We start from the raw sequence: 9,948 nt of genomic DNA, 5'->3' as shown, positions 1-9,948 counted from the left end.
GGGGCAGGGATTGCAGTTCAGCCCAGGACCACTCTGGCTGGCTGACTGATCGCAATAAATTACTAATGCCAAGTACCAATCGTAGGAAAATAATTAAGCACATTCATGATTCTTTTCACCCTAGAAGGGATTCTTTGATTCAGCTAATGTCTCATTTGCTTATGGGGATAAATCTTTTCAAGACACTAAAGCAGGTGATTCAGTGCCTGAAATAACCCAAAGAGCCAGCAATTTTCTCCCCTTCCAGTTAAACCTGTCCAACATTGAGGCACCCATCCAGGTGAGGGCTGGCAACTCTAATTTACTCAGATGCCTTTCTGCAGGAGATTCAAATATTTGCTAATGCTTACTGATACATTCACTGGTTAGATCGAGGCATTCTCCACCCTATCTGAAAAGTGTTTACCAGAAGAAATAATTCCTCCTTTTGGGTCATCTAAAGGCCTGCAAAGTGACAATGGCCCTCTTTCACAGCAGTCATTTCCCAACAGCTATCCTCAGCTTTAGGAATCCAATATCACCTTCACTCTGCGAGGAGACCGCAGTCCTCTGGAAAGGTGAAAGTGTTAATCATACTCTAAAGAAGACTCTAGCTAAGTCAGAGGCCTGACTATCTCTAACACGCATAGCTTACTCTGGGTTTGAGCTGCTCCAAAGGAAAACTTATAAGTACATCCTATTGAGTTAACATACAGAAGGTCTTTCCTAACCACAGATCTCCTAATAGATGAAAGGGCTCATCAGTTACAAAATTATGTTGTCAATCTAGGACAGGTGCAAAGACACGCTGTGAATATGGAAACAAAAGCCTTCCCTTCCCATATGGGAGGAAAATTCTGTTTCAGCTCAGCTTGGGATTTAGTCTTACTAAAGACATGGGAGGAAGTTCTCCAGCTGACCAGCTTTCCCCAACGTGGAAAGGATCACAGCAAGGCCACCTGAGCCCTCCAACAGACCTTGAACGCCAACGGATTCACAGGTGGGTACACCTGTGTGGAAGTAAAGCTGTTGCTTATTCTGGTAGCCCAGTCTGAGGCTGGGGGAGGTGGGCGCGGGGTTATTTTAGCGTTGGCGGAGCACTGGCACTGTCGCTGCGCGTCTGCTCCTCCTTGCTTTTCTCCTTCCGCCCTAGTCCCGCAGTGGCCATGAGGGAGATCGTGCTATCGCAGACCCGGCGGTGCGGGAACCAGATTCACACCCAGGTTGGTGGCCGCGGCTTTGAGGGCCCAGCGCAGGCCTGCCGGGTGGCCCGGGAAGATGTTGGCAGTGGCAGGAGCTCTATTGAGGCCCCTGGGCTCCCTGCTTGGATCACGGTGGACCTGGGTGGCTGGCTAGGCAGCCAGGGCGGACCTCCATGGATCCAGAGGCCTGGAGTGGGGGTAGGAGAGGGGCTGGGGGTAGAAGAGGGGCTGGGGAGCCTCGGGCTCCGCAGCCTCCGTGACTCAGCCCTGGCCTGTCTGGCCCCTCGTGTCTCTCGCAGTTCTGGGAGGTGATCTCTGATGAACAAACCATCGACTCTGCTGGGACCTCCCACGGGGACAGCGACCTGCATCTGGAGCGCCTCAATGTATACTACAACGAGGCCAGGTGTGAGACCCCAGCCCTTCCCCCACCACCGTCCTGGGAATGGCGGCCCTCTGCTCGCTGATGCCCTCCCACTCCCCTCAGGTGGCAGGTACCTGCCCCGCGCTGTGCTCGTGGATCCGGAGCCGGGCACCGTGGACTCTGTGCGCTCGGGGCCCTTCGAGGGGGTCTTCAGGTCGGACGACATCTTCGGTGAGCTGTGGGTGAGGACTGGGGTGGGGCTCCTTAGCCAGGGCAGCTCAGATTCACGGAGTGCCCCAAGGTCATCGCTGTGGGAACTGTGGAGCTAGGGCCCCTGAACACCCTCGTATCCTGAGTCACTCAATCTCCTTCTCCTAAACGGGCTTTGGGAGGAAGGCCCAGCTGTCTGCCTGAGATGAGCTGCTGATGCAATCTTTCTGCAGGGAGCTGAGCTGGGGGCAGAAGCTGCTGCTTTCCTTGGGGATGGGCAGGAGCCACCTGCAGAAGGTCTGTTGTTAGGCTGTCTCAGGTTCGGCTCCTGACTTAATTTCTAACAGGGGAGGCTGCTGTCCTTTAGCTTTGTGGGGGGAGGTCCACCTGCTCCACCTGCAGGGTGAATGGTGCTTTCACCTCACATGTGATACTTGGCCCTTTTTTGCATTGTGGTGGCCCCTGATGACTGTATATCTGGCCATCCAGTGACTTGCTGTACTGTCTTACAGGTCAGTGTGGGGTCGGGAACAACTGGGCCAAGGGGCACTACACAGAAGGTGCAGAGCTGAAGGCGTCGGTGATGGATGTTGTGAAAAAAGTCAGAACTGTGACTGCCTGCAGGGTTTCCAGCTTACCCGCTCCCTGGGTGGAGGGACTGGATCTGGGATGGGTACCCTTCTCATCAGTAAGATCTGGGAGGGGTACCCAGACAGGATCATAAACAGTGTTCTGCCTTTGCCCAAGGTGTCAGATACCATGGTGGAGTCCTACAGTGCCACCCTCTCAGTCCACCAGCTCATAGCAATTGCAAAGGAGACCTTTGCATTGATAGCGAAGCCCTGTAGTTCTGCATGACATCTGTTCCAGAACCCTAAAACTGCCCACACCCACCTACGGTGACCTGAATCACCTGGTGTCTGCTACCATGAGTGGGGTCATCATGTGCCTGCGCTTCCCAGGCCAGCTGAATACTGACCTGCAAAGGCTGGCCATGAACATGATCCCATTTCCCCAGCTGTGCACTTCTTCATGCCTGACTTTGCCCCACCGACCAGCCAGGGCAGCCAACAGTACTGGGCCCTGACTGTGGCTGAGCTTACCCAGCAGATATTTGATGCTAGGAATATGATGGTTGCCTGTGAGCCCCGTCATGGCCACTACCTAATGGTGGCTGCCATTTTCAGAGGTTGTGTGTCCATGAAGTAGGTGGATGAGCAAATGTTCAATATTTAAAACAAGAACAGCAGCTACTTTGCTGACTGGCTCTCACAATGTGAAAACGGCCATCTGTGCCATTGCACCTAAGGGGCTAAAAATGTCAGCCACCTGCATCGGCAACAACTCGCCATCCTGGAGCTGTTCAAGTGTGTTCCAGGCCTTCCTGCACTGGTACATGGGTGAGGGCATGGACCTGATGGAGTTCACCAAGGCCGAGAGCAACATGAACGACCTGCTGTCTGAGTAAGCAGTACCAGGATGCCACAGCCGAGGAGGAAGGAGGTGGCCTAGAGCCTGCCTTTTCTGGGTAAAGAGGGGAAGTGGTGTGGATTCTCTAGTGTGTTCTGATAGCCATGTGTCACTACGCACTTGTTCTTTGTGTCTTCACATCTCCTCTTGTTGCATTCTAAAGCATTTTCATAGTATGCAGTTTTGCCTAATAGAGCATTCTCTTAGCATCTGCTTTCACCTGCACTTTCTATAGGCCCTCTGGGTACTGCTGGCAGATGTAATTGTGCTGCAAGGTTACAGCTGACTTGGGCTTCTATGCCCAGGAACAAGCATTCCAGTGGTTCCTGGCGGGGTTAGTATGGGCTATGGACATGGCAAGCATGCTTCACAGGAGCTTGAACCTGCCCTGGGCCTTGGTCATCTGCTCAGTAGGGAACCTGCTTCCTGAAGGCAACCCTGGCTTCTCCTCCACAGGACCAGCTGGTCTCTAACTTAAAAGAGGCCAGTGTTGCCCACCCCCACCCTACTTCCAAAAGGGTTGGGCAATTCTACCCCAAGGTGGGACCTTGGAGACAATGTAGTAGCACTACTGGTCCTGAACCAGCAATAAAGGGTGGTCAAATAGGGGGCCAGCAACCCGTTCCCCATGATAGCGTGGGTGTGTCAGTGTGACCTCTTCCCCCTAATCATATGGGCACATGAATATCTGGCAGGGGCAGAGACTAGTTGGCAGGAATCAAGCCCACTGTGTACTCACATGCATGTAGAAGGGAATTAGGCCCTGGGGGCTGTACATGTGGTCACTGGGCCTGTGTGTGTCTCTCCATGGGTGCAGTTTCTGAACAGAAACTGGGAATCTGGCAACCAGTGATGAAAATGCCTACTCAGGGGTCTGTTCTGCCCCAGGCTGGAGGGATGGCACTCCCTGGAAAAGTAGCTAATGTACACTGCCTCTTGTCTCACCTATCCCCCGCTTCAAAGCAGGGGGAGAATACAAGGCTATCAGGATGAGAGAGGTGGAAGTGGCACCTTTGGGGTCAGGCCCTTAAGCCAGGCAGAGCCTCTTTCCCAGGCCTCTCAGGAAGCCTGGACTTCGAGGCCTGCCTCCAGGAAGCTGTCAATAAGATGTGTGTGAGCTGGGTGCTTGGGAGCACACCCAGGACAGTGCTCTTCTACCTGGCTCTTATAGAACTCAGCCATGGCCTGTATGATACCCTGTTGGTAATTCACCCCATCACACAGGTGGATCAGGAAGATGAAGCCAGCATAGCCTGGGGTTGGGCAGATGTTCATGTCCTACCCCAGATCCCCTTGGCCTTCCCCTAGGCCTGCCCACCTGTCTCAGATGCATCAGGGAAGGCAGGTGAGGCTCATCTCCTTTTCCCTAAATGCTGCCAATTGCTTCACAGGCAAGCAGAGGAGTGTCTCATCTTTGGAAAATATGTCCCTGGGTAGGGACACAGCTGGGAGGTGAGAGAAGTTCCCCTTTAATGCCCCAACCTGTTCTCAGAGCAGGAAAAGGGGCCTCTGTGACAGCCCTCCTCACTGGCTCTTGCCCTCTGAGGGGTGTCCTTGCCCAGCACAGCCCAGGCCTTCACCCACCTGACTTGGCCTTACATGGAGCTGGTTGGGAAGGTTCAACTGCAGCAACAACTGGAAGCTGCCCATAACTAGTGTCCCCACTCGTGGGTGGTGTCAGATGTTCCTCCCTCCTGCAGTGGTACAGCCAGAGTGGCAGAGGGGGCAAGTCACTGCTGCAGTTCCCACCTGGTTCTGAGTGGGGCCCAGGCTTGGCTCCTGTGTATTTCCCAATTACCTGGTTCCACCTGGGACTTCATGGATGGGAGTGATCCTCTTAGGGGCCTTTTTTTTAATATGCCAGCTGCAGGTCTGTGTTTCTCAAGTCTCAGGAGTCCCGCTTCCAGCCCGGCAAGCATGGGCCATGGTGGGAGGGGGCATGAAGCTTCCAGAAAGCAGAACCTGGTGACTGCTGATGGTTTTCTTCCTTCAGTGGGAGTCAGCTCAGAATCTCAACGTTCTTGTAGGGCTTCAAAACAGTACAGACAGGGTAGCGTGTAAGCAATTGAAGCAGAATGATGGGGCCAGGAGGGAGCAGGGCCAAGGTCTGGTGGCTTACCCATGTAGAAGGGATTGTAGGGATTATCTACTATCCGGGAATTCAGTGGAGCTTGGTCTCATTAAAGCCCTAGATGAACTTGGACTTGGACATGGGAGACAGCATGAAGTGGGGGCTCTACTACATGCTGTGGTTTTTGAGCAGCTGTGCCATGGTGTACCCATAGATGTTCCCCACCTGGAGCACAGCTGTGGGTAGAAGCTGGCATAGCTGCAGAGGGAAGAGGAGGAGCAGGCGGCAGGAGGAGTCTCAAGAGCAGCCTCAGGCAGCCAGATGGGGCCTCTTCAAGCAAAATGCAGATCCAGCGTTTTGGCCTCTTAGCTTCTTGGCTTGCTGCAGATCACCTGACCTCTGCTTACCTGTAAATGGGGGTTGCAGTAGCACCTGCCTTCTGGGACTCTCACAGCTTGAAGGGGCAGCACACGCCATGTGCTGAGAATGCACCTGACTCTGGGGAGCTTCTGACAGCACATCAGATTCAGCATACCCAACCTCTACCAGACACCATGAAATCTTCCCTACCCCTCATTCCAACTGAAGGGAAAGGGAGTCTGTCCTAGGGGAGCAAGTATAGGCATATTTCTCTGGTGGGCACATTGCCCAGGCATGGGAAAGCCCCTTGGACACATGCTGGTTTCACTAGGAATCTGTGGGGTGGATTTAGCCTGGAGCCCTGTACCCCAGGAGGCCAGTGGCCCCCTACCTGGGACCAGGACTGCACCCCAGGAGGTCAGTAGCCCCCTACATGGGAAGCAGGTGGTGGGGCTGAACTTTGAGGGAAGTCATCATTTGGTATCAGGAAAAGTGCAAGTGGTTGATGGTGGTTCAGTTCTGCAGGGCTTGTGTAATAACCCAAAGAGTGCAAAGTTAACACAGGCTCATCAGTTTAAAAGATAATGGGGCAGTTGTCTTCATCTGCCCCTTTCCCAGAAGTAACTGGTGTTCAGAGGTGGATCTGGTTTCTTCCAAGCCCTTTCCCTTTGCATGTAGCTGTGTGCATGTATTTAGGTGTGTGTACACACATTCTGCAGAGGAGTTTTGTTTTTTTATTTGGGGGCATAACTAGTGAGGCAGCCTGGTATTGTAAGTGTGGAGTCCTCTATGGAGTGGGCATTGGGTCCTTACTAGCTGGCTTCTGCCAGCTGTTTCCCCAGTTTCTGCCCTTCACAGACATGCTGGCCACCTGTTATGACATTCAGTAGTCTGGTCCCCGGTTAGTAACATGAGAGGACTTAGTCAGCTACATCATAATACTGGAAAAGCCCACGTTATGCAGAGAGAAAGTGTAAATGAATATTTGTGTACTGCTCGGCTGGAGTCCACAGTACATGACTGAGATGACAAAGGGATTTTTTTCACCTAATATTTGGACCCTGAAAGAGGGCATTTATGGTTTTCTTATTTAGAACACAGAATAAGTACTACCCAAAATTATCCCCAACTCCCACTTCACCCCTCTAGTTTACCTGCCTTGGAGAGAAAGAGGAACTCACCTGGTTAATGCAAGCCTGAAATTATTTGAGCCAGGTCACTGTGTAAAGGTCATACTGACTCTGTCCTCTCATGTGTCACATTCTCAACTCAGATATTTCATAGCTCCCTGTATACAGGTAGATACAGTACCCTCCTAGCCTCCTTTCTTGGTATGATACATGCCTGACAGCATATGAGAGGGCTCAAGGTCCAGGCTCATGGGATGATTTGGGCAAGACTGTTCTGCTTGCCCCATCTAATCTCTCCAGGTGCATGCATATGTTCCTCCATCTAGTTCCAGAATAGGGGATAGGACGTTATATGGTTTGGCTCTCTGTCCCTACCCAAATCTTACCTTAATTTGTGATAATGCCCATGTGTCAAGGATGGGACCAGGTGGAGATAATTAAATCATGGGGCAGTTTCCCCCATACTATTCTCATGATAGTGACTGAGTTCTCCCAAGAGCTGATGGTTTTATAAGGGGCTTCCCCCTTCACTTGGCTCTCACTCCTCTCATGCCTGCTGCCATGTAAGGTGTGACTTTGCTCCTCTTTCACCTTCTGCCATGATTGTGGGGCCTCCTCAGCCATGTGGAACTGTGAGTCCATTAAACCTCCTTTCCTTTATATATTACCCAGTCTCAGGAATGTCTTTATTAGCAGTATGAGGACAGACTAATACAGTAAATTGGTCCCAGGAATAGAGTGTTAGTGTAAAGACACCCCAAAATGTGGAAGTGACTTTGGACCTGGGTAACAGGCAGAGGTTGGAACAGTTTGGAGAGCTTAGAAGACAGGAAGATGTTGGAAGGTTTGGAACTGCCTAGAGACTTGTTGAATGGCTTTGACCAAAATGCTGATAGTGATACGGACAATAAGGTCCAGGCTGAGGTGGTCTCAGAGATAAGGATCTTGTTGGGAACTGCAGTAAAGGTCACTCATGCTATGCAAAGAGACTGGTGGCACTTTGCCCCTGCCCTAGAGATTTGTGGGACTTTGAACTTGAGATGATTTAGGGTATCTTGCAGAAGAAATTTCTAAACAGCAAAACATTCAAAAGAACACAGAGGGGCCAGGCACAGTGGCTCATGCCTGTAATCCTAGCACTTTGGGAGGCCAAGGTGGGTGGGTTACTTGAGGTCAGGAGTTCAAGACCAGCTTCACCAACATAGTGAAACCCTGTCTCTACTAATAATACAAAAATTAGCCAGACGTGGTGGCAGGCACCTGTAATCCCAGCTACTCAGGAGGCTGAGGCAGGAGAATCACTTAAACCCAGGAGGCGGAGGTTGCAGTGAGCTGAGATCATGCCATTGTACTCCATTCTGGGGGACCAGGGTGAAACTCCATCTCAAAATAAAGAGGAAGCAGAGCATAAAAGTGTGGGGAAAAGAAAGAGAGATCAGCCTGTTACTGTGTCTATATAGAAAGAAGTAGACATAAGAGACTCCATTTTGTTCTGTATTTGAGATGCTGTTAATCTGTGACCCTACCCCTAACCTTGTCCTTGCAAGAGACATGTGCTATGGTGACTCAAGGTTTAAAGGATTTGGGGCTGTGCAGGGTGTGCTTTGTTAAACAAGTGCCTGAAAGCAGGTTACTGGTTAAAAGTCGGGACTTACTAGCTCAATGCTGCTCTTTATGCACTAAAAAGGTTTATGGAGATATTTACATATGCATATCAAGGCACAGCACTTTTCCTTAAACTTATTCGTGTCACAGAGAACTTTATTCATATGTCTTACTGCTGACTTTCTCCCTATAATGATCCTATTATCCTGCCACTTCCTTTTCTTTAAGATGGTAAAGATAATTATCAATAAATACTAAGGGAACTAAGGGACCGGTGCCAGCGTGGGTCCTCTATGCTGAGTGCCGGTCCCCTGGACCCACTTTTTCTTTCTCTATACTTTGTCTCTGTGTCTCATTTCTTTTCTCAAGTCTCTCATTCCACCTAACAGGAAACGCCCACGGGTGTGGAGGGGCAGGCCACCCCTTCATCAAAGCTTGAAAAATTTGCAGCCTGATGATGCAGCAGAAAAGAAAAAACCCATTTTCTGTGGAGAAATTCAAGCCTACAGCAGAAATTTGTATAAGCAACAAGGGGCTGAATGTTAATCACCAAGACAACGGGGAAAATGTTTCCAAGGCATGTCAGAGACCTTCACAGCAGCCCCTCCCATCACAGGCCTAAAGGCCTGGGAGGAGAAAATGGTTTCCTGGGCCAGGTTTAGAGGCCCCCTGCAGTGTGCAGCCTTGGGATTTGGTGCCCTGCATCCCAGTCACTCCAACCGTGACTAAAAGGGACCAAGGTACAGTTCAGGCCATTGCTTCACAGGTACAAGCCTCAAGCCTTGGTGGCTTACACATGGTGTTGGGCCTGTAGGTGTGTAGAAGTCAAGAATTGAGGTTTGGGAACCTCTGCCTAGATTTCAGAGGATGTATGGACATGCTTGGATGTCCAGGCAAAGTTTGCTGCAGGGGTACAGCCCCTCTGGAGAACCTCTGCTAGAGCAGTGTGGAAGGAAAAGGTGGGGTTGGAGCCCCCACACAGAGTCCCCACTGGGGCACTGCCTAGTGGAGCTGTGAGCAGAGGGCCACTATCTTCCAGATCCCAGAATGGTAGACCCACCTACAGCTTGCACTGTGCACCTGAAAAAGCCCCAGATACACAATGCCAGCCCATGAAAGTAGCCAGGGGGCAAGGCTGTACTCTGCAAAGCCACAGGGACAGAGCTGCCCGAGGCTGTGGGCAGCCTTGCATCAGCAAGACCTGGATGTGAGACATGGAGTCAAAGGAGATCATTTCAGAGCTTTAAGAATTGACTGCCCTGCCGGATTTTGGAATTGCATGGGGCCTATAGCCCCTTCATTTTGGCCAGCTTCTCACATTTGGAACAGGTGTATTTATTTATCCAATGTCTGTACCCCCATTGTATCTAGGAAGTAACTAACTTTCTTTTGACTTTACAGGCTGATAGGTGGAAGGTACTTGTCTCAGATGAGACTTTGGAGTGTGGACTTTTGAGTTAATGCTTAAATGAGTTAAGACTTTGGGGGACTATTGGGAAAGCAAAATTGGTTTTGAAATGTGAGAACATGAGATTTGGGAGGGGCTGTGGATGGAAT

General features: G+C 51.0%; 1 pseudogene; it reads left to right on the top strand.

The window, feature by feature from the left end:
• Positions 1-1,145: 1,145 nt before the first annotated feature.
• Positions 1,146-3,287, top strand: LOC105534218 (annotated as a pseudogene).
• The last annotated feature ends 6,661 nt before the right edge of the window (positions 3,288-9,948 follow it).

The sequence above is a fragment of the Mandrillus leucophaeus genome, unplaced genomic scaffold, assembly GCF_000951045.1.
Source record: "Mandrillus leucophaeus isolate KB7577 unplaced genomic scaffold, Mleu.le_1.0 Scaffold1317, whole genome shotgun sequence".
NCBI classification, from domain to species: domain Eukaryota; kingdom Metazoa; phylum Chordata; class Mammalia; order Primates; family Cercopithecidae; genus Mandrillus; species Mandrillus leucophaeus.
The sequence above is the reverse complement of the archived record's forward strand: the minus strand, read 5'-3'. Positions and strand labels throughout refer to the sequence as shown.